The sequence below is a fragment of the Gossypium raimondii genome, chromosome 2 (assembly GCF_025698545.1).
Source record: "Gossypium raimondii isolate GPD5lz chromosome 2, ASM2569854v1, whole genome shotgun sequence".
Lineage (NCBI taxonomy): Eukaryota > Viridiplantae > Streptophyta > Magnoliopsida > Malvales > Malvaceae > Gossypium > Gossypium raimondii.
Genome location: NC_068566.1, coordinates 26,176,223 through 26,200,383, shown reverse-complemented (window position 1 = coordinate 26,200,383; position 24,161 = coordinate 26,176,223). Strand labels below are relative to the sequence as shown.

Sequence of the window (24,161 nt, the reverse complement as noted above, 5' to 3'; positions counted from 1 at the left end):
AAACCATTTGGAAATCAATCAATTTTTGAAAGCCCAATTTTTATAAAACACATAATCCACAGCTGGGTTTTGCAACTTGACTCTGATACCACTAAATGTAACACCCCAAACCCGGCCTAGACATTATGGTTGAATCTGGCGATGTCACATGGAAAGGGATTCGAAGACAAGATTGTCGAGTTTAAAAACTGTTACAATAAGTGTAACAGCCCGATTTTGGGCCTAGTCGGGACAGTGGTTTCGGGACCACAAATCTGACGAGGAAAAATTTATTTTTTATTATATTTTTATGGTCTAAAGTTTCACGGAATGATTTTGTGAAAATTTCATTCAAAAATTTTGACTTTTGAACACTCAATTTAGCCAAAAGGACTAAATTGTAAAAAGTGCAAAAGTTGAGTTCTACATGTTAGAAGTGTCCAATTGTTATGAAATTTTAAATTGGAGGTCCTTAAATGGTAATTAGACCATTGGTTACATTGTGGACAAAAATGGACATGAGATAAGTGAAATAGAAAATTTTTAAGTTAGGGGTATTTTGGTAATTTGGTAATTAAAATGTATTAAAAAGACAAAATAGGCCAAAAATCATCATCTTCAAGCCTTGGCCGAATTTCACAAGGGGGAAGTCATTGCTAGGGTTTTCAAGCTTCCAAGCTCCATAGCAAGTGATTCCAAGCCCAGTTTTGAATATTCTTTACGTTTTTGAAGTCCCGGTAACTTATTTTAGCTATTTCTAGTAATAATTTAACCTAGGGTTTATATTTGGAAAAATACCTGTAGGTGAAATGTGTTTATTTTGATGTTTTATTGTAGAATATGAAGCTTCAAATTATGTTAAACAACTTTTGCTAAGCGGTTTTAAGTGAAAACGAGTAAAACGACAATCGGTAAAAATACCTAATGTTCATAAGTGTTAGAGTGGGAATTCGATGTTGCCATAGAAGGGAAAAATGTTCAGCATGTCATAATACATAAGAATAAGGGATGAAGTTTAATTTACGAGCTTTGTGGAAAAATCATAATTTTGTGAAACTTTTGGGGCAAAAATTACATTTTTGCCATAGTGTGATTTTAGGACTAGATTGAATAATGTGAGTGTTAAATAAGTTAAATGTGTTACTATAAACCAAGAAAGTTGAGGAATTGACCTTGAAAGCATGATGGTAAGTTTGTATGTGAGTAATACATTGTTTTAATTTTATTTAATATATTGTTGAGATATGATTGAATATAGAATAAATATTTGATGTAGATTACAAAATGTGAATAAATTGGAAAAGTTGGTAAAATGTTGTGAAGTAAGTTTCCCGATTGAACACTCGGATTTGACCGGGATTCTTTAAATGTAAGGGGTTGCTAAGTGCAGATTCCCTGAATCATTGATCAAAAAGGGGTTGCTATGTGTTGATTCCCCGTATCATTGATTATAAGGGGGTTGCTAAGTGCTGATTCCACCGTATCCTTGATTGTGAAAGAGGTTGCTATGTGCTGATTCCACGTATCATTGATTATAAGGTGGTTGCTAAGTGCTGATTCTACCGTATCCTTGATTGTGAAAGGGCTTGCTATGTGTTGATTCTCCGTATAATTGATTATAAGGTGGTTGGTAAGTGCTGATTCCACCATATGATTGATTGTGAAAGGGGTTGCTATGTGCTGATTCCCCGTATCATTGATTATAAGGTGGTTGCTAAGTGTTGATTCCACCGGGATCCTTTGAACATGAGGTGGTTGCTAAGTGTTGATTCCACCGTGTAACGGTTAATATTCCGAAGTGTTCATCTGGGAAATTGGATAAGTGAAAATATATGTGAATCAAATAAGGTTACGTGATTAATATTGGGTTCGATATTTAATTGACCCTTGAGTAAGATGAAAAGAAGTAATGAAATTATGAAAAAGTAAAATGTGCAACAAAACAGTTTTGGACAGTGACAGTAGTGTAAATTTGAAAAATCACCCGAAATGGTGGAAATTGAATTAGAGAGTGAATGAGATATGAAATGAAATATTAAGGAGTCTATTTTTACATAAAAGAAACAGAGAAAAAAATAGTTATACATTTTGATATATTTGAATTTTAGAGAGGCAGGGTTGGATTGATTTAAGAATCCCCTATTCTGACTTTGGAAAATAATTAAAAATTGTAAAAAAATAATTTCAAGTTATAATTTATATGCCTAGAATTCCAAATGAGTCTACTTTCAAAGGAAATAAATGAAATATCATCCGATTACGTAAAATGAGATAATTCATTTTAGTGAAGAGAGGTTAGAGATGTTGAGTAGTGAAACAGGGTGACTTTAAAGAATAAAATGTACTAATTGGATAAGCCAAAAATTCTGAAAATTTTATGGTAAGAAGAAATGTGAGTATAGTTTCTGAGAAAATTAACGGATCTTAATTTAGATCTTTGAAGATTTGGATAAAAATGATTAGTGACTCGACTCAAATAGACGACTTTGAATTTAAATATAAGTGAATAGTGAAATTATGTATAATGCTATTTAAGCATGTTTTATACATAAAGGATGTAAAATGGAGAGGAGGAGGAAAATTAATTATATATATGAATGATTTGTATATAATTGGTTATATGCTCGATTATAATCGATAAACGTTAAAATAGAAATGATGTTACATTTGCGTATTATTGATCATGATTTAAGCTCATATGGGAAAATAAAGTTTCATAGTATGTGAGTGTGGTATATTTGGTATATGATTTGGTATGAAGTAAGGCCATGACTGGTTTATGGATTAACTCAAGTTGGTAAGTTTGATACATGAATAAATGTTGAACTCGGCCATACTTATAATGCTTAAGCTATATGTTTATTTGGCTAACATGTGTATTGTACACGCTTAAGCTTTGGCCAAGTGGTCGCTGAATTATGCCACGTTAAATTTATAAGTTATGCATTGAAATGGTAAGTGCCTAGATGGGAATATGCTTGTGATCATGGAAAGGGTGGTACTGTTTAAATTATGTAAACTTACTTGAAATGGTTTATCATGTGGTTAATTCCAAAAAGAATTATGTTTAAATGTACTAGCTTGTGACTATGGTTGAATGATATGTTATTATTTTGTGTGATATTCGTAGGAAATGGGTGTGGAAAGGAAATGAAATACTAAGTTCATACTTGAAGAATAAAATGACGAAAAATGGGATGATGAGTTGATTTGATGTTGTTATTTAAGCTTAAGTGATGTTTTCATTGTAATACTAAGAATTTTATAAATGTGTTAATGAATGGTATAATCGATAAACGTTGAGTTAAATGGTGAATACGTATTAGTATTGAACATAACGATATTGAAGTGTACATGAATTAAATGGAAGTTTCTAGTGATATGATTTGAATTAAAAGAATTATTGTGGTATTGAAATATATATATTGGATTGAGAAATTGATTTGAATTGTGAATATGAAAGATTGTGAATTGAATAAAATAGAAATGAAGCATTGAATTACATAAGTAAGTATCGGGTCTCGTAGGCCCTATTTCTTATGAATATAATATTTTGAGGATATGTTGTAAAGAATTATAAAAACATGTTAAAAATTTGAAGAGTTTAAATTTGAATGAAATTTTGTAACTCGGTTTAATACGTTTACATGTGTAAGTGTTCTAGTAATGCCTCATACCCTATTCCGAGTTGACTACGGATAAGGGGTGTTATAGTAAGTTAGCTTTTATTTAATTCGAAAAAAGAACTAGTTGATTTGCTTTAAAGCTTGTCTCTTAGCGGAAGCTTTTGTAAACAAATTAATTTAGGGAAAGTCATATCTATTTATGAAAAACCTTAGTTTTTAGAAAAAACCGTGTTTTGTGGAGTTGTAGTTTTTTAAAAAAATTCATAAAAATAGTATAAAGTCCCAAATTTAAAGCCAACCAGTATATAGTTCGGAACATACATTAAAAACCCCAAATAAGTAATAAATTCTAGGCATTAACGGAAAATAGTCTAAAATTTACGTGTGGCCATCGTCGAGTCCTCCACTACACCGACGTGTCAAGTTTGGGGATTACCTGTACAGATTAAATAGAGAAAGGGTGAGTTTTTGCAAACTCATTGTGTAATTCCCACAGAAAACATGAATATAGATAATCAACAGAATTTAGTTAGATACATTCTGGGCCCGTGCCCATCACACAATCAGTTTGGGCCTTAGCCCATTCAGATACAGTCTCAGAAATAAATTAGGGCCTTGGCCCATAACAGATACAGAATGCAGATATAGTAAATTAGAATCCTACCGACCAGCCTCCACACACCATCTCCGTCCAACCCTACACACCATGTGGGGATTAAATCAACCCACGCATCCCTACACACCATGCGGTACCGAAATACGGCACATAATCAGAAGGTTGAGCTGAGCTGCCAGATAACAAGCATAATAGTCTTTCAGGCACTTCCTCTAAATATCATCAACCCACCCCGATGCAATGCAACATACAAAATATGTCATGCCATTATACAATTAATAGTAAATACATTCAGATATCATAAGTCATGCTCGGTATAGTAATCAAACAGACAGATCACACATATAGGGGTTTAAGTAAAGCTTACCGACCCTACAGTAGGTCTACAATCGACTTGGGCGACCCGTGCAACCTTACAGAACTTTTTAGAAAAATGGGCTCACACGCCCATGTGGCCCACTCGGCCCAAATTGGCCTTGGCCACGTGATCCATTTTGAATGTAACCCGTGCTCATATATGTTTTCACTATTTACTTATATGTTCCTTCAAAGCTGTCTACTTGAGTCACAATTACTAAATTATTTATATCTTGAGCTAAAGAATTTTGAATTAAGATCCGCTTGATGTCTTTGAAACTAGATTGAAATAACTTTCTACCATAAAATTTTCATAATTTTTGGTTCAGCAAATAAGTACAATAAAATCTTCAAACTTACCCCTGTTCTGTTGTCTGACATCTTCATCCCTTCTTTGCTAAGAATTAATTATCTCTTAGTACAAAATTTGTATGATTTTTCCATTTGTTCTATTGAAAATAGACTCGTTAATAATTTAAACATGTAAATTTTAAGCCCTAATTATTTTTCTCAAATTTTTGATGATTTTCCAAAGTTAAAACAGGGGAATCCAAATTCAATCTGACTTTGTCTCACAAAGTTTATTTTACCTAATGATTTACAATTCCATTACTTACACCATTTCTTTTATGAGAAACTAGACTCAATAAGCTTTAATTCCATATTTTTTTAATTCTCTAATTCAATTTCCACAATTTATGGCGATTTTTCTAAGTTAACCTACTGTTGTTGTCCAAACAACAAGCAATTTCGGCTTTTCGCCGAATCCCTTTTTTTGCGTTTCGGGTACACACTTGGTTTTGTTTGATGCTAAAATAGTCCCTGAGCACTCCGAAGCCTATAATCAAGATACTTAACATCAATTTAACAGATTTACAAGCAAATTGACAACCAATAATGAACTTACCACCAATGATAACCCTCTGTTTAACTATTGTTAAGACGAGAACACTGAATTCACCAGTCCGAGCCTCCCCCTACACCCAAGTCGTAGAGAAAAAACATTACAACTTCAATCGTTAAGAGATTCATGATAGAAACGAAGAAAAACACTTACCAAAACTAAGCGAGCACTAACCTCGTGCGAAAAGGAAGGGAAATAAATGGATTAGGGAAACATCAAGAAGAAGAAAAAGAAGAGAAAGATGGAAAAACTCAAAGAATTTCGGCAAGAGGAGAGGGAGAAGAATAGACAATAGACTTTTTTTTTTGGAAAAGAGAGTCAAAATTTGGTTATGGGAAAAAAAATAAAATAAAATCTTGATAACCCCCAAAATTCCTTAATCTTCTCCCCTAATTCCCACTACACCTCAACTACTAAGAATCACCCTATTACACAACTCTATCCCGAAATTTGAGCAAAAAATAATACCCTTGCCTACATAGGGATTTGAACACAAGATCTCCATCATAATAACACACCATTTAACCACCAGACCAGTAGGGCCATTCTGATATAATTTACCCAACAATCAAATAAAAGCCCACTAAATAAGAGTAAGGCCTAATTCATTCAAAATACCAAAATTTTCCCAAGTGGAGGCTTGACCTTGGGACCTCCCAAACACTCCCAGAACACATAACCACTAAAGATGACAAATATTTGTGTCATCACAATAATGAATTTAAAAATTTTGGGGCGTAACAAAATTATTATTTGCTATTAATTTATTAAGATAAAAACTTATCGAATAAAATATGATTAAATTAAAACTAATCCTAACTCTAAATGAAGCTGATAATAATTAATATTTATTATAATGGATGATACGAGTCACAAAGGCCTTAGATGCGTACACGAAACAAAGAGAAAATCAAGATTCATTTTTTTTTGTTTTCAAGAAAATCAAGAAACCGAATCTTGGCCCAATTTTGCTGTTTGGAGCGATTTCAAGAATCAAGAAAATCAAGATTTCAAATCTTGGAAATCTTGGTCCAAGAAACCGAATCTTGCAGCCAAAGTGCATAGGATCTCCGTTACGAGCATCAACGAGCCAATTTCGGTAGGAGATGGACTACAAGCCCAAGTTCTTTAAGGCAAGGCCCAATAAGAGGATTCCAAGCCCAACCAAGAAGTCAAACTATACTTAGTTGAAAATCAGGCCAAATTGTTAAAGTGACCCAATTTGTAAAAATTTTAATTTTTTTAATTTAATTTTTAGACTTTAGGAGTATTATATGTAAAAATTCGGCCCAAATAGCCCATTAAAATGACTTGGCCGAATTTCCCTCTTAAATTTGTTAATTAGGTTTTTTTTAAGTTTCCCTAATGAGATTAGGAAATAGTTATAAGGCCTATTTATAGGCATGGCCGGCCACCCTTGTTAGACACATTACAATACATTAAAATTTCAGATTTTTGCTGAGTAAAAATTCTCTTAGAGTTTTCTCCAAGAATTCTCTCTTGAGTTTCTTTAGAAGTAGTTTTAACAATCTTTCTGATTGTGGGAGCCATCTTCAGCCTTCTTCTTGCCATTGTTCTTCTTTGGAGGGGAGATTAGAGCCGTTTGAAGGGAGTTGGGAAATCTTTCTCGATTTCAAGGCTTCTTAGGACTTTATCTTTATTTTCTTGCTGTTCAATCTCTTTTAAATTTTCTGCTTGTCTCGATTCTTATTAGCTAATTTGTTTGATGTTCTTGTTGCGTTTCAGCCTTTCTAAAACTCTAAGATCTGATTCGGCACTTCCTTGGACATAAAGAAACATTTTTGATTTCACAAAAACCCCTCTTTTCTTTAATTCTCTAATTCAATTTCCACAATTTATGGCGATTTTTCTAAATTAACCCATCGTTGTTGTCCAAACAACAAGCAATTTCGCCAAATCCCTTTTTTATGCTTTCGCACACACTTGGTTTTGTTTGATGCTAAAATAGTCCCCGAGCACTCAAGCCTATAATCAAGATACTCAACATCAATTTAACGGATTTACAAGCAAATTGACAACCAATAATGAACTTACCACCAACGATAACCTCTGCTTAACTATTGTTAAGACGAGAACACCGAATTCACCAAATCGAGCCTCCCCTACACCCAAGTCGAGAAAAAACATTACAACTTCAATCGTTAAGAGATTCATGATAGAAACGAAGAAAAACACTTACCAAAACTAAGCGAGCACTAACCTCGTGCGAAAAGGAAGGAAATAAATGGATTAGGGAAACATCAAGAAGAAGAAAAGAAGAGAAAGATGGAAAACTCGAGAATTTCGGCAAGAGGAGAGGGAGAAGAATAGACAATAGACTTTTTTTTTTTGGAAAAGAGAGTCAAAATTTGGTTATGGGAAAAAAAATAAAATAAAATCTTGATAACCCCCAAAATTCCTTAATCTTCTCCCCTAATTCCCACTACACCTCAACTACTAAGAATCACCCTATTACACAACTCTATCCCGAAATTTGAGCAAAAAATAATACCCTTGCCTACATAGGGATTTGAACACAAGATCTCCATCATAATAACACACCATTTAACCACCAGACCAGTAGGGTCATTCTGATATAATTTACCCAACAATCAAATAAAAGCCCACTAAATAAGAGTAAGGCCTAATTCATTCAAAATACCAAAATTTTCCCAAGTGGAGGCTTGACCTTGGGACCTCCCAAACACTCCCAGAACACATAACCACTAAAGCTGACAAATATTTGTGTCATCACAATAATGAATTTAAAAATTTTGGGGCGTAAATTATTATTTGCTATTAATTTATTAAGATAAAAACTTATCGAATAAAATATGATTAAATTAAAACTAATCCTAACTCTAAATAAAGCTGATAATAATTAATATTTATTATAATGGATGATACGAGTCACAAAGGCCTTAGATGCGTACACAAAACAAAGAGAAAATCAAGATTCATTTTTTTTGTTTTCAAGAAAATCAAGAAACCGAATCTTGGCCCAATTTTGCTGTTTGGAGCGATTTCAAGAATCAAGAAAATCAAGATTTCAAATCTTGGAAATCTTGGTCCAAGAAACCGAATCTTGCAGCCAAAGTGCATAGGATCTCCGTTACGAGCATCAACGAGCCAATTTCGGTAGGAGATGGACTACAAGCCCAAGTTCTTTAAGGCAAGGCCCAATAAGAGGATTCCAAGCCCAACCAAGAAGTCAAACTATACTTAGTTGAAAATCAGGCCAAATTGTTAAAGTGACCCAATTTGTAAAAATTTTAATTTTTTTAATTTAATTTTTAGACTTTAGGAGTATTATATGTAAAAATTCGGCCCAAATAGCCCATTAAAATGACTTGGCCGAATTTCCCTCTTAAATTTGTTAATTAGGTTTTTTTTAAGTTTCCCTAATGAGATTAGGAAATAGTTATAAGGCCTATTTATAGGCATGGCTTACCACCCTTGTTAGACACATTACAATACATTAAAATTTCAGATTTTTTGAGTAAAATTCTCTTAGAGTTTTCTCCAAGAATTCTCTCTTGAGTTTCTTTAGAAGTAGTTTTAACAATCTTTCCGATTGTGGGAGCCATCTTCACCTTCTTCTTGCCATTGTTCTTCTTTGGAGGGAGATTAGAGCCGCTTGAAGGAGTTGGGAAATCTTTCTCGATTTCAAGGCTTCTTAGGACTTTATCTTTATTTTCTTGTGTTCAATCTCTTTTAAATTTTCTCGCTTGTCTCGATTCTTATTAGCTAATTTGTTTGATGTTCTTGTTATGCTTTCAGCCTTTCTAAAACTCTAAGATCTGATTCGGCACTTCCTTGGACATAAAGAAACATTTTGATTTCACAAAACCCCTCTTTTCTTGTCATCCAATCCCTAGAATTAGTTTCAATTGATTTCGTAATCTGTTTTAATTTATTTGTTGTTTTCTGTTCTTTGATAAATTCGTCTGATTGGAAGTTAATCTTGGGGCTTAATTTCGTGTTCTTGGCTTCCAAGAACATCTATTCATAAGTGTTTTTATTCTTGGCTGTTCTTTATTGATTTGGGGATTTTTTTAGTTTCCAGATCTAATTGATTCTAATTAAGTTTTGCTGTTTCGTTTCAGATCCAAACGTTTAGAGTTTTCGTTGGAGTTTCCCGTGACTTGAAAACTCGATCTTGGTCCGTGCGTAACCCTCTATCAATGTATACAATTATATATTAATAATTATCATCTTTTCTTTTTTTTCTTTTTTTTATTGAACTAAAAACATTTATTCTAGATGCTTTTCAAAATATTTACAAAATGAGGCATCTAATTTTTAATATTTACAAAAAGAGCAACCAAATTTTTAAAATAATTCAATTAAGTTCCTAGACTTAATGAAAATTCAAAATTGAGTTGCAACATAAAACTTGGATCAAAATTTACCTTTTATTTGAAAAACTAAAATTTATCTTGTCATTTAGGGAATAATTTCTTAGGAAATTATGTTAAAATTAATTCTGTGAAAGATTGGAGAGGTCACAAGCGGTCCTACTTAAGGTCTAATCTCCTAGAAAAAATTTATTTAAACATACTAATCCCGAAAATATACCCTAAATCATTTATTCAAACAGAATAATAAGAAAAATTAAATATCTTATAAAATGAACGAGATTTGATTCTACTCAATTTTATCTCTCCAGTAATGTTTCAAGCATTGAGCATTAACTCGAAAATTACCTCCCTTACCTTGAAGTTCAACAACTCCATATGGATAGACTCAATGAATCATAAATGGACCGGACCAACGTGATTTTAACTTACTTGGAAAGAACCTTAATCTGGAATTGAATAACAAGACTTGCTGACTTGCTTCAAATTCTTAAACTCAAATGTGCTTGTCATGCCATTTCTTGAGTCTCTCCTTAAGTAATTTGGCATTCTCGTATGAAGACATTTGGAATTCTTCTAACTCTTTAAGTTGAAGCATCCATTTCTCTTTGGCACTTTTAAGATCCAAGTTGAGTCGTTGGAGAGCCTAGTAAGCTTTGTGTTTTAACTCCAAGGGTAGATGGCAGGCTTTCTCAAAGACTAACCTATAGGGTGACATCCCTAAAGGTGTCTTGTATGTTGTCATGTAAGCCCATAAAGCATCACCCAGTCTTTTGGACCAATCTCGTCGGTTCGGGCAAACTACCTTCTCAAGTATGCCTTTGATCTCCTTGTTTGCCAGTTCAGCTTACCCATTCGTTTGTAGATGGTAAGTTGTAGCGACCTTGTGTTTCACTCTATGTTTATCTAATAACGATTTTAACCACTTGTTCACAAAATGGGACCCTTCATCACTGATGATAACTCTTGGGGTTCCAAACCTTGTGAACACATGTTTCTGCAAAAATTTTATTACAACCTTAGCATCGTTTTCGGAGATGCCTCTGCCTCAACCCACTTAGAAACATAGTCTAATACTACTAATATGTACTTGTGACCAAAAGACGGAGGGAAAGGACCAAGAAAGTCAATACCCCAAACATCGAATAATTTAACCTCAATAATGTTTGTTCGAGGCATCTCATTTCTGTTGGTGACACTTTCGACCCTTTGACATCGATCACAACTCTTCATGTAAGCATATGCATCTTTGAATAGCGTTGGCCAAAAGAATCTGACTTGCAATACCTTGGCTGCAGTATGTGTACCTCCGAAGTGTCCCCCGATCGGAGCTGAGTGACAATGGTATAAAATCTTATGTACTTCATCTTCTGCCATGCATCTCTTGATCATTTGATCTGCACACTTTTTAAACAAATACAGTTCTTCCCAGAAATAGTACTTCACATCGTGAAGAAACTTTTTCTTTTGATGATACATCTTACCAATCGGCATCAAACCACAAGCTAAAAAGTTAGCAATATCAGCAAACCAAGGGGTATTATGGACATGATTTACCTTCAGTATGTGTTCATCTAGAAACATCTCTCAAATTGGTATAAGAGGAGAGTTCCCTTCTTGCGGCTCCAATCTAGACAAGTGGTCTGCTACTTGGTTTTCTACTCCCTTTTGATCTTGAATTTCTAGATCGAACTCTTGAAGTAGAAGTACCCATCGGATCAGTCTCAGCTTAGTGTTTTTCTTAGCAAGTAAATACTTAATTGCTGAGTAGCCCATATAAATAGTCACTTTGGTACCTTCTCGTACCATGAAATGGCACTTTTCCCAGTTAAGTACAAGGTTTGTTTCTTCGCATCGCCTTAGTACCTTGGCTAGATTGGCTAGGCAATCATCATATGTATCTCTGAATACTGAAAAATCATCCATAAAAACTTGCAAATATTTCTCAACATGTCATTAAAAATAGACATCATACATCTTTGAAATGTAGCAGGTGCATTACATAAACCAAATGGCATGCGCCTAAATGCAAATGTACCGTACGGGCAGCTGAATGTTGTCTTGTGCTAATCTTCAGGTGCTATCTGAGATGAGGTAAATTATACCCGTATCTAACCACTTGATGATTTCTTTCTTGACTACGTCCTTCATGATGGGGTTCAGTCTTCGTTGTCCATCAATCGTCCCTTTTTGTCCATCTTCTAAGATAATCTTGTGCATGCATACAGATGGACTAATTCTGAAAATATCAGCTATGGTCCATCTGATAGTCTTCTTGAATTGTTTCAACACCAGGATGAGTTTCTCTTCTTGCTCAGTGGCTAATTTTGCTGAAACAATCCCAGGATGAGTTTCTCTTCTTGCTCAGTGGCTAATTTTGCTGAAACAATCACTGGCATAGTAGAAGAGTTACCTAAATAAACATATTTCGAATGTGAGGGAAGTACCTTCAGTTCTAATTTAGGTGGATCCTCGATTGATGCTTTTGGTTGGGTATAATCCCTTTTCTCTAACTCCAAAGATTCAAAGCAGGATTGTGGATTAAATCCCCTTTGATTAGCTTCTAACAAAGCTAAGTATTCATCCTCCTCTTAATCATTTGGAGGATCTGATGTCAAAATTTGTTCCAATGGGTCCTCAACATAATTGAGTTCCTTTTCCACGAATAAATCCTCTAAATTAGGCACTACAGAATAATCATCAATTGTGTCAGGGAATCGCATGGACTTAAAAACGTTAAATGTTACTTGATCATCCTGAACATGCATAGTAACCTCGCCCTTCTGCACATCAATAAGGGCCCTTTCGGTTGCTAAGAATGGTCTTCCTAAGATGATTGACACCTCTTTGTCTGCTTCAAAGTCTAGAATCACAAAGTCAGTAGGAAAGATATATTTGTCTACACGTACCAATACATCATCGATTTTTCCTTCTGGATTTGCTAAGGATCGATCTGCTAATTGAAGTGTAATTGTAGTAAGTCTGACTTCACCTATCCCCAACTTCCTAAATATTGACATGGGCATCAAGTTGATACTCACACCTAAGTCACATAGTGCCTTACCACAATATGTTGCTCCAATATTGCAAGGTATGGTAAAACATTCAAGATCCTTCAATTTTAGGGGTAGTTTGTCTTGAAGAAATACACTGCATACCTTCGTTAGGGCTACCGTCTCAAATTGTCCAAGCCTTCATTTTTTAGACAGGATATCCTTCATGAATTTGACGTAGTTTGGCATTTGTGCAAGTGCTTCAACCAATGAGATGTTGATATGAAGTTTCTTGAGTATGTCTAAGAACTTCTTAAATTGAATTTCCTACCTCTGCTTCTGAAGTCTTCGAGGGTAGGGTGGTGGAGGTTTCTTTACTGGAACTGGTTGATTCATTTTTTGTGGCAATTTTGCATCTAACGGAGTTATTAATTGATCAAAATTATCTTGTTCAGAAGTTACCTTGTCAGATTTTGCAGATTCAATTTTCCGTGAAACTAGAATTTCAACACTCTGTTGAACTTCCTCTGAGTCTTGAGCGTCAGCTGGCTCCTTCTCAACTTCGACGGAATTGGGCTCTAAAGTCTTTCTCCTCCTTAATGTTAACGCTTTACAATGCTCCTTCCCTGGATTCCTCAGATTCTCCGTATCTCGAGGTAAAGCACCTTGTGGTCTGTTTCTGAGTTTAGTTGTAAGCTGGCCCACTTGATTCTCCAAATTCCGTAGAGAGGCATCATATTTCGCCATGTATGCCTTCAATAGATTCTATAGGCTATTCGATGGTTCAGCTTGGGTTGGTTTCTGAGCTTGTTGGGAAAAACTAGGTGGCTAAGTCGATCTAGGTTGGACATAATTGTTACTGGTTCCTGCCCTTTGGTTACTCCAGGAAAAATTCGGGTGGTTTTGCCATGATGGGTTATAGAAATTGGATTGTAGCCCTTGCCTTCCTCAATTTTGGTTCTGGTTACCCATGTAATACATAGATTCTAGGTTCGATGGACATTCTTCAAACAAATGTCCTTCCCCAGAATAAACACAGGCTACATTTTCAAATTCATTCAATGGCTGTGCTGCAAAACTATTACACCCATTAGTAGTAAGATTTTTTAACATTGAGGATATTGATGATACTTGAGATGCGAGTGAAGTAAGAACATCTACTTCATGTATTCTAGTGACTCGTCTTCCTGATGCTGCTCGATTGGTTCGCCATTGATAATTGTTGTTGGCAATCCTCTCAATGATCTCATAAGCCTCATTATAAGACTTAGAAAAGAGAGCACCATTAGCAGAAGCGTCCACTACCATCCTCGTGTGAGAATTGAGACCATTATAAAATGTCTCAAGTTGTATGCAATGTGGGATTCTGTGATGAGGGTACTTTTGTAATAATTCTTTGTACCTTTCCAATGCCTTATACAGTGACTCATCATCCATTTGTTAAAGAGCAGTGATCTCATTCCTCAACTTAGCATTCTTGCTAGGCGAGAAATACTTCATAAGGAATTTTTCTGCTATCTCTTGCCATGTTGAAATTGAGTTTGGTGGTTATGAGTTCAACCAAGATCGAGCTTTGTCCCTTAGTGAATATGGGAACAACTTAAATCATAATGAATCTTCGGGTACTCCGGCTAACTTGAAAGAATCGCTCACCTCCATAAACAGTCTTAACTGTAGGTGAGGATTTTCGGTAGGTATTCCACTGAATTGGCCCACTGTCTGAAGCATCTGGAACATGACTGGCTTCAACTTGAACTGTTTTGCCTCAATTTTGGGTCTTCTAATACCTGGATTAAGATCATGAAATACTGGCACGGCATACTGTCTCAAAGCACTATCCCTATCATTAACAAAAAGGATAGGCTTTTGAGCAAGGTTTGCTCTGTTTCCTTGATTTAGATATTCAAAGTTCATCTCTTCAGTCCTTCTCTGACTTGCTTGTATTCTTCGCTGTCAAAAAGTTCGTTCAATCTCAGGGTCTACAGGGAGTAAATCAATGATTCAGTCAATACCCAAAAACACCTGAAATAATCACAGAAAAATTAACTAAGTTAAAATTTGAACAGAAAAATAAACCAAAATGAAAAACTAACAACTTCACAAATAATGACTTTTTTAAACACACACGTAAGAATCACGCCAAAAACTTAAAATGACAGAAAGGTGCAAGTGTACACAATTGCAACAAGTAATAAACTGACAAGTAAATGTCGAGTTATCGTACCCACGGAGACTGTGAAAGAATTATTTATTAATGCTATTTAAAACACTTTGGTGAAAAAAATATTTTGTTTGAACTGGGTGAAAAAGTAAGATTTTAAACTAAGTAAACTAAATAAATAAATCTCAAATGCATTATTTCAAAATACGATTTTAATAAAGATGACATAATTGTGTTAGATTAATTACATTTCTTAACTTAGAATTATTAAACTCATGTTTATATTGTTACAAATAAGTTCATGGCAACTCGATAGTTTGCTAACTTATGAACATACTCACCTACCAAAATCCATTTATCTCTTGACTATATCCCTATGTCAATTCAATCGATTAAACAAATCTTAATAGGCAAATATGTTATTGCACATACATACTCATTAAATCGAAATAATCTCTTGTACATATCCTTATGTCAATTCAAACAATTAACTCGATTTAATAAGCACATAAAAGAATATGTGAGTTAACAAAATATCCTTACCTTGAAACAGTTTAATCACAATAATCTTACAAGTTATGCAAGGCAAATGTATCGTCAGATACCGTTGCTAATCTAACCCTCAGCTACCTTATTTAAACATGCACTGATTAAGTATTGTGTCCATTAATTACAATTTCAATCCGTTTAAATATTTAATTCATTAGGTACCTAACAATTGTAATGCAAGAATTACTTAGTCATGATTTTACTTAATGAAGCATCTTACCGAGGCCTATAACAACATAAACACAATTTCAATAATTTTAACAAAAAAAATGCAATCAACCTAACACGAATTAAATTTAAGCTAAATTGATTAAATTAACCATTCCAACAACATAAATATTCATAGATATGTTCAGCATAACAACAATAGAAATTAAAGAGATAGGAAACAAGAATCAAATTCGGTGCTTTTTCGTGGCTTGACTAGCTGCTCCATTCTTCCTTCTCTGTTGTCCTTATCGACCAAGGCTACTATGAACACTTAATTGCTACTCCAAATAGTTGATGAATGCCTTTTTCCCAAGAGGAGAAATCGGCAAGAGAGCAAGCGAATTTCGGAATGGAAAAGAAGAGAGAAAATGGAGAGAAGAGAGGAAAGATGTGAATGCTTAAGGTGTGTTTTTCAAATGACTAGCCTAAGGGGGTTTTTATACCTGAGGAGGGCTGCTAAAAATAGCTAAATTTATCAGCCAAAGAGCCCACCCTTGGCCGGGCACACATGTGGCAAGCTTGATAGTTTCAACATTGCTAATTTAGGCATTAGGGAAATCTATAAAGCCACCAATTGTGGAGGGGTTTGAATGCAACTTGAACAAGTCTTCAAAGGCCTCTTTGCAAGCTTAAATAATCAACTAATAAGCTAATTTTGGTTAGCTCTTGGGACGGTTTTTAGGCTGTCCATTTCTTGGTCAGTTTAGTTCAACTGGACCACTTTTTCATAGTTAATTAATAATAATTTATTAACCCAAATTACATTGGATAGAAAGTAAAATTAATTATATTATTAATTAATACATATAATTTTGTACTCTCTTAGGCTAAAATTTAGTTCGCCTCGATACTTCAAATTGCTTCTCAGTTTTGTGCTTCTAGCAGTGTTTGCCGAGCCATTTTCACCCTTTGCGCAAATCTATCGAAAATAACCAAAATTCATCAAAATTAATTATAAAATTAACTTAAATTCAACATGTTCATATTTTAAGTGCACTTTAATTATTTTGTAAAAATTAATTATTTTTTTGAGAAGAATTTTATCGAAACTGTATGATTTTAAGTTAAAAAGGGTATGTAAAAATGTGTAAATTTTCGTGTTTCCAGGTAACCCTGGTAAATCTTTTGGAAACACATCTGAATACTCACAAACCACTAGAACCGATTCTAGCTTCAATTCTAAAACACTGAAATAAACTATATAAGCGACATATGCTTCATAGCCCTTTTTAACATATTTTAGTACCATCATAGCTGAGATTATATTAGATGTACCATCCAATCTATTTGACTCAATTCAGATCCGTTTACCATCCTGACATTTTAAAACAATATGTTTTCTTCTACAATTCACAATAGAATCATGCAGAGTCAACCAATCCATACCCAGAATCAAATCAAACTCATCAAATGGTAACAACATCAAACTAGCAGGGAAATCATAACCCTTAATTTTTAGTGGACACGATCGACATAACTGATTAACTAGAACACACTGACCCAGGGGATTTGTAACTTTGACAGTATATTTAGTGAATTCAACAGGTATTTTCTTTTTGTCTACTAATGTAGTGCATATATATGAATGAGTTAATCCAGGATCAATCAATGCATATACATTAATATCAAAGAGAGAGAAAGTACCAGCAATAACATCTGGAGTAGTAGCTTCCTCTCGAGCTCGGATTGCATAGGCCCTAGTTGATGTTCTTTCTTCAGATCGTTGTACTTTTCTAGACTAAAAGTAGTATTTTTAACGTTTCTAGATCATCTACCTCTCTGAGAAGTTGCTTCCAGCTTATTTGATTGATTTATGAAACTATTTTGCTTCTTCAGACAGTTACGAAGAAAATGGTCAATAGACTTACAACGGAAACAGGCTCCCGATTTTGATTGAAACTCACCAAAATGTCTTTTATTGTAGTCATCACACACAGAAATGGTTCTCTCAACATTTCTTACACTTCCAACACTAGCCATTAGAGAATTAACTGACTGTAAATTACTTTGCCTCAAATTCTCTCTACCTACGAACTCTGAAGGAGCATCTGATCAACTTGTTTCATTTCTAAATTTCTTCAATAGAGATGCTTGAGCAGGCTTGAATGACCCTATTTGTTATAGTCTCAAAATTTTGAATCTGACTATCGTTTGCTTTTACAAATTTCTTCAACTTTCTGAGCCCGCTCTGAAAGTTCTACAAATTCCTATAACTTTAATGCTGCTATAGCCACACGGATATCAACATTCAACCCATCTTCAAATATAATACTCATTTCCTCCTCATTTGATACGATGTTACGAGCATACTTGCTTCACTGCACAAATTCACTTTTATACTCAGCTACAATTTGGTTTCCTTATTTTAACTTGAGAAACTCTTTCTTTTTTCGAGCAATGAACAGCCAGCTAACATACTTTTTCCCAAATTCATTCTGAAAGAAGTCTTAATTAACATGATTATTCGATTTCATCGTGCTCAAAGTATCCCACCTTAAATACGCCTCATCTTTCAATAAGGATACTGCACACCTCAAACAATCTTTAAGGGTGCACAACAATTTTGTAAAATCTCTCTTTGTATTCATTAGCAAATACTCGGCTTTTGAAGGTTCATCATCTATCGTACCTCTAAACTCATCCGCTCACATTTCTAATTTTTTTCTACTGATCCACGAGTAACCATCATAGGTACAGGATTTGGAGTATTTAGGGGTGCCGGAGGAGGCACAACAGGGGATAGAGGTAGCGGAGTTGCAAGATTTGCTTGCTTAAACTCGTTGAACCATTGGTTCATCATTCCAAGAAATACATTTTTCATCTCGTCACCAACGAATTGTGGAATAGACGCAATATTACTTGCTTCGAGATTCGAAGGTTGAATATTACTTTCAGCTTCATTAATTATAGCTCAGTTCGAGTTAGCTGACTTCTTGAATCTATAAGAAAATAAAATGTTGGAACAGATCAAAAGCATCACACTATCATAGGGTATATGTGGAATGTATATACTAAACTTTATTAGGCTATGTTAGTCCTAGAATCGACTAAACCGTAGCTCTGAAACCACTAAATATAACACCCCTAACCTGTATCCATCATTGGATTAGGATTACGAAGTATTACCGTACAAACGAAACATTAATATGTTCATTTCATACATCAACGCAAACATAATCCAAATACATTCAATCACATACATAACGTCCCTTCATCAAGCCCTTGAGGCCTTTGAAACAATTTGGGACCAAATTGGAATCAATCGGTGAGTACAAGAAAAAGTTAGAAAAATTGGACTGCAGGGGGTTATACGGTCATGTGCAACATATGGTTAAGACATACACTCGTGTCTCAGGCCATGTAACAATCGAAATAGGGACACACAGTCATGTCCTAGCCCGTGTTCACACCAGTGTAACTCTCTGAGTTGGGTCACATGACCAAGACACATGCTCGTGTGCTAGGTCGTGTAACTCTCGAAATATCCCCACATGCCCGTGTGTCAGGCTGTGTGCTAGGCCGTGTAACTACCTGAATTGTGTGCATTAAAACCTATAGGGGACACATGGCTATGTCGCCAGGCTGTGTGTCACACACGGCTGAGTCGCACGCCCGTGTCTCAGTCCGTGTGGACATGAATTTGCCCAATTTCAAGCCATTTCCAACACCAAAGCATGCATACACCTAGAGACATTTTGTACACACAAACAAGGCCTCCAAATATGACCAAAACCTACATAAAATGACCAATTCAATAGTTCAAGATCATTCAACCAATATGCCATAAAATGTAACACCCCTAACCTGTTTCTGTCGCCAGAACAGGGTTACAAAGCATTACCAGAGTTTACGTATCAAACAGACAAAAATTTCAACATTTCAAAACATATAAATATTCATATCAAAAACCAAAAAAAATCATTCATATTGCCCCATATACGAGCCCTCGAGGACCAAAATACACATTAAAAACAAGTCAGGACTAAATAGGAAATTCAGAGAATTTTTCAAAAAAACATTGGAAATTCTCAAAGCTGTAGGGGTCACGGCTGTATGGTCAGGCCGTGCGACTCATATGGTCAGGAAATATTCCCATGTCTTAGGCCGTGTAGGCATTCAAAATAGGGACACACGATCGTGTCCCAGCCCGTGTCCATGCTCGTGTAACTCTCTGATTTGTTCACACGGCCAAGCCACACATCCGTGTGCTAGGCCGTGTACCTTTCGAAGTAACCTCACATGCCTGTGTGCCAGGTCGAGTGCTAGGCCATGTAATAGCCTAACTTGAAACCCTTTGAAAACTATAGGGGACACACAACCATGTCACCTAGTTGTGTGTCACACACGGCTAAGAAACACACCCATGTCTCTGCCTGTGTAGATGAAAATAGAGCATTCTACAAGCCACACTTCTCACCCAATTTGGCATCCACCTACACTCAACATTGTGCATATAAACAAGCCATATTAAGGCATCCAAAATAAGCATCCATATTAAGCCTTATTAAACATGTAATATATTAACATACAACCAATAAGCCCTTAGGCACCTCAAATGATAATTATAAACATGTTTAACCATGTATTCAATATAACCAAATGTTCAACTAAATTATATGCATAATTGCATCATTACATATCATGTAGACCACTTGACCAAAACATACCAATTGATGTTAAACATGTCCTTCAATTTCTAATATAATTAGACATATATGTCTCATACAACAAGGTACCAATTCATAACCGATTCATCAACTCACAAAACACTTATACAAAATACACATATACTATCATTTTATCTTTCATCATTCAACCACCAATCAAGCCACACATCAACCAAATTATGGCCACATACATACATACCAAAATATACCAAAACACAAGCCAACTCACATGGCTATAATCACAACAAAACATATAGGCCAACATTAACCAAAATAACCTATACATGCCATTATAACCAAACTTAAACCAACCGAAAATACCACAAGAGCCGATGGATAGTGTGATACAACTCTGACAAGCTTCCGACCCGAACGAGCTTCTGATTCACTAAAAACATGGAAAGTACACAAAGTAAGCATTTAAGCTTAGTAAGTTTGTATAATATAGAATTTAACTTACTATTTATTCACATATAAGGTAAGTAAACAAAGCATATCCCAACATATATTGGTAAAATGCCTCTGGTTCGCAAATAATAACTACCATTCAATTGTGGATACACAACAAGTTCTTGTAGTTGGAATCTACCTTCGGCTGTTGGTTCGCAACAATAAGTGCTACAAATGAAGCTTAATTTTGGCTATATCTTTTACAACATAAACTTACAGTTGGAATCTACCTTTGGCTGTGGATACACAACAGTACCTGCAGATAGAATCTGCCTTCGGTTGTGGGTGCATAGGAAAAATTATTATTGTAGATAAAATGCGAGACTTCCTTTGATCACATCGTCCCATCCCCTGCAATGTAATGCAACATGTTTAATACAAATCACATATGGTAGCGTTTAATGTACTAAAACATAGCAAATTAGTAGAAAAATCATGGTTTTCAAGTATTCAAATTAACAATAGTATAGGGCATTTCGTTTATACGATCGCAAGTATATAGATAAAATAGTCATATATACTATTCATAGTTCATTCATTTATATATATTATATTAATTTAATCAATCAAGGTATGTATTCCAACATGTTTCATATTATCAGGGACTTACTTGCACAAATTACATATTAAAACAGTTCAGTCATCAAACAAGGACTAATCTGAATAAATTACAAAAATTCTAGGTTAAAATTGTAAATTTTGAGTACACAGTCATCAAACAAGGACTAATCTGAACAAATTACAAAAATTTTGGGGCAAAATTATAAACTTTGAGTACACAGTCATCAAACAAGGACCGTGTGATCGGACTGTGTGGAGGGGGTACATGGTTTTACAGGTAGTCCGTGTGAGAGATTCTGGCCATGTAGCATTTGAAATTTCAACCTACAATAGAGACACGACCATGTCGCAAGCGTTGTGGAGGGTACTAGGCCATGTGAGAAGTGAAAATCCTAGGGTTTCAGGGGGACACAACCGTGTAAGAGGATCGTGTAGTCCACACGGGTGGCCCACACACCTGTGTAGCTAGATGTGTGGTCTATTCTAGGCTTGATTTTTCCTTGATTTTCTCATAAAAGAACACACACCTTTCTCCTAGATCTCAAATGTCATTCCTCGTGCCTAAGTCTGATCCAGGGTACCTAAATCGGGTTCTTCAACAGAGAAATGCGCAAGAATTAATATTGGTTTTCAAGATTTATAAATATTATCAGGAAAAAAGTATTTGCAAGATTCATAAAAAGATCATTTAATCGATCTTAAATTCCAATGGAATTCCTTTTTGTGTTAATTCAAGATTGAAACATCGGGTTTGGAAAGTTCTTAGCAAATCTTGGCCTTGCTAAAGATGAAATTGATGATGATTCAATTCTGGTAAGAAAATGGGTTAATGTCGAAGATGAAATTTGATTCGAGTTGCATAAAGAAGGATAATTTCAATAATGGAAGGAAAATAATTTTAAAGATGAGAATCAAAAAGTAAAGGGGAAGAAATAAGGAGAAAGTAGGAGAATTTTTAGTTTTAGTAGAAAAAGAAACTAGAGTTCATTTGTGCTTAGAAAATAGGATTAAATAGTTAGGGTTTTAAAATTTTAAAGGGTTGATTGGGTAAATAACCCTTCTTGTTGTCCAAAAAAATGAAATGATGAGAGAAAGTGGCGTGGCTTAAACCTCGGAAGAAAAGGGGGAAATTAAAAGACCTTAACATTTGAGCTGTTGCTTACACTCAGCATGTTTCTACCACATTTAATATATATTCTAGTTTGATTTTGTTCCTTAGTTGCTGTAAAATAATAGAGGAAAATGACCATCAAGACTAAGCCATTTCTTGGTGATTTATTAATTCTAACACTATATTTTTTGGGTGTTACAATTCTCCTCTCCTTAAATAAATTTCGTCCTTGAAATTTACCTGGTTCGAATGGATGGGGATATTGCTTTTGGAATGCGTCTTTTATTTCCTATGTGGCCTCCTCAATTCCATGGTTTTGCTATAGAACCTTGACAAGAGGGATTCACTTCCTTCTCAAAACATTTACATCACGTTCTAGAATTTGCGCAGGTTCCTCTTGAAAGAATAAATCTGGCTGTACCTCAATCTCTTCGATCAAAACAATGTAGGAAAGGTCGGAACAGTAACGTCTCCACATAGAGACATGGAAAACATCATGGATTTGATCCAGTTTGGGAGGTAATTCATGTTGGTATGCAACTAGACTGATTCTCCTAAAGATTTGGTCAGGTCCTATGAATCTCAGACTTAACTTACTGATACGAGTCATAAAGGCCTAATCCAAGTTCAAGAACGTGATGGGCTCAAATTGCCACAAGGCCCACTAACAAGATCAAAGGCCCGACAAATGCGGTCCAAACTAAATGGGACCATTCAAGAGCTTGTTAGCAAGGCCTTAGATGCATACACGAGAGAACAAGAAAATCAAGATTCACTTTCTTGTTTTCAAGAAAATCAAGAAACCGAATCTTGGCCCAATTTTGCTGTTCGAAGAGATTTCAAGAATCAAGAAAATCAAGATTTCAAATCTTGGAAATCTTGGTCCAAGAAACCAAATCTTGCAGCCAAAACGCATTGGATCTCCATTACGAGCGTCAACGACCCAATTTTGGTAGGAGATGGATCACGAGCCCAAATTCTTGAAGGCGAGGTCCAATAACCAAAATTTAGCCCAATCAAGAATTTTCTTCATACTTAGTTGAAAAATCAGGCCAAAATGTCAAAGGGCCCAATTTGTAAACATCTTACTTGTTTAATTTAATTTTTTAATCTTTAGGAGCATTACATGTAAAATTCGCCCAAAACAACCCATATAAGTGCATGGCCAAATTTACCTTGTTATTTTATTAATTAGGTTTAATTTTTATTAGTTACTTGTGAGATTAGGATTTGTTGGAGGCCTATATAAGCATTGGCCAGCCACCCTTTGTAAAAATCATCTTATTATTATTTTTCTATCAAATTTCAGATTTGTTGAGTGCAGAATTTTCTTTGGGGTTTTCTCAAGAATTCTCTCTTGAGTTTTCTTTAGAAGTTGTTTTAACAATCTTTTGATTGTGGGAGCCATCTTCAACCTTCTTCTTGCCATCGATATTCTTTGGAGGGAGATTAGAGCCGCTTGAAGGAATTTGTGAATTCTTTCGGAATTCAAGGGTTCTTAGGACTTTTCTTTAATTCCTTGCTGTTCAATTTATTTTCTTTATTATTGCTTGTGCCGATTCTTCTTCTAATTTTCTTTGCTGTTTTTGTTTGTGTTTCAGCCTTGATTAAACTCCAAG

The 24,161-nt window shown here is 34.9% G+C and overlaps 1 non-coding gene across 1 annotated transcript; it reads left to right on the top strand.

Moving 5' to 3' along the window:
• The first annotated feature begins 14,196 nt into the window (after window positions 1-14,196).
• LOC128039468 (small nucleolar RNA R71) lies at window positions 14,197-14,303 on the top strand. Its single transcript, XR_008193972.1, has one exon. It is a non-coding gene; the product is annotated as a small nucleolar RNA R71 (small nucleolar RNA).
• The last annotated feature ends 9,858 nt before the right edge of the window (window positions 14,304-24,161 follow it).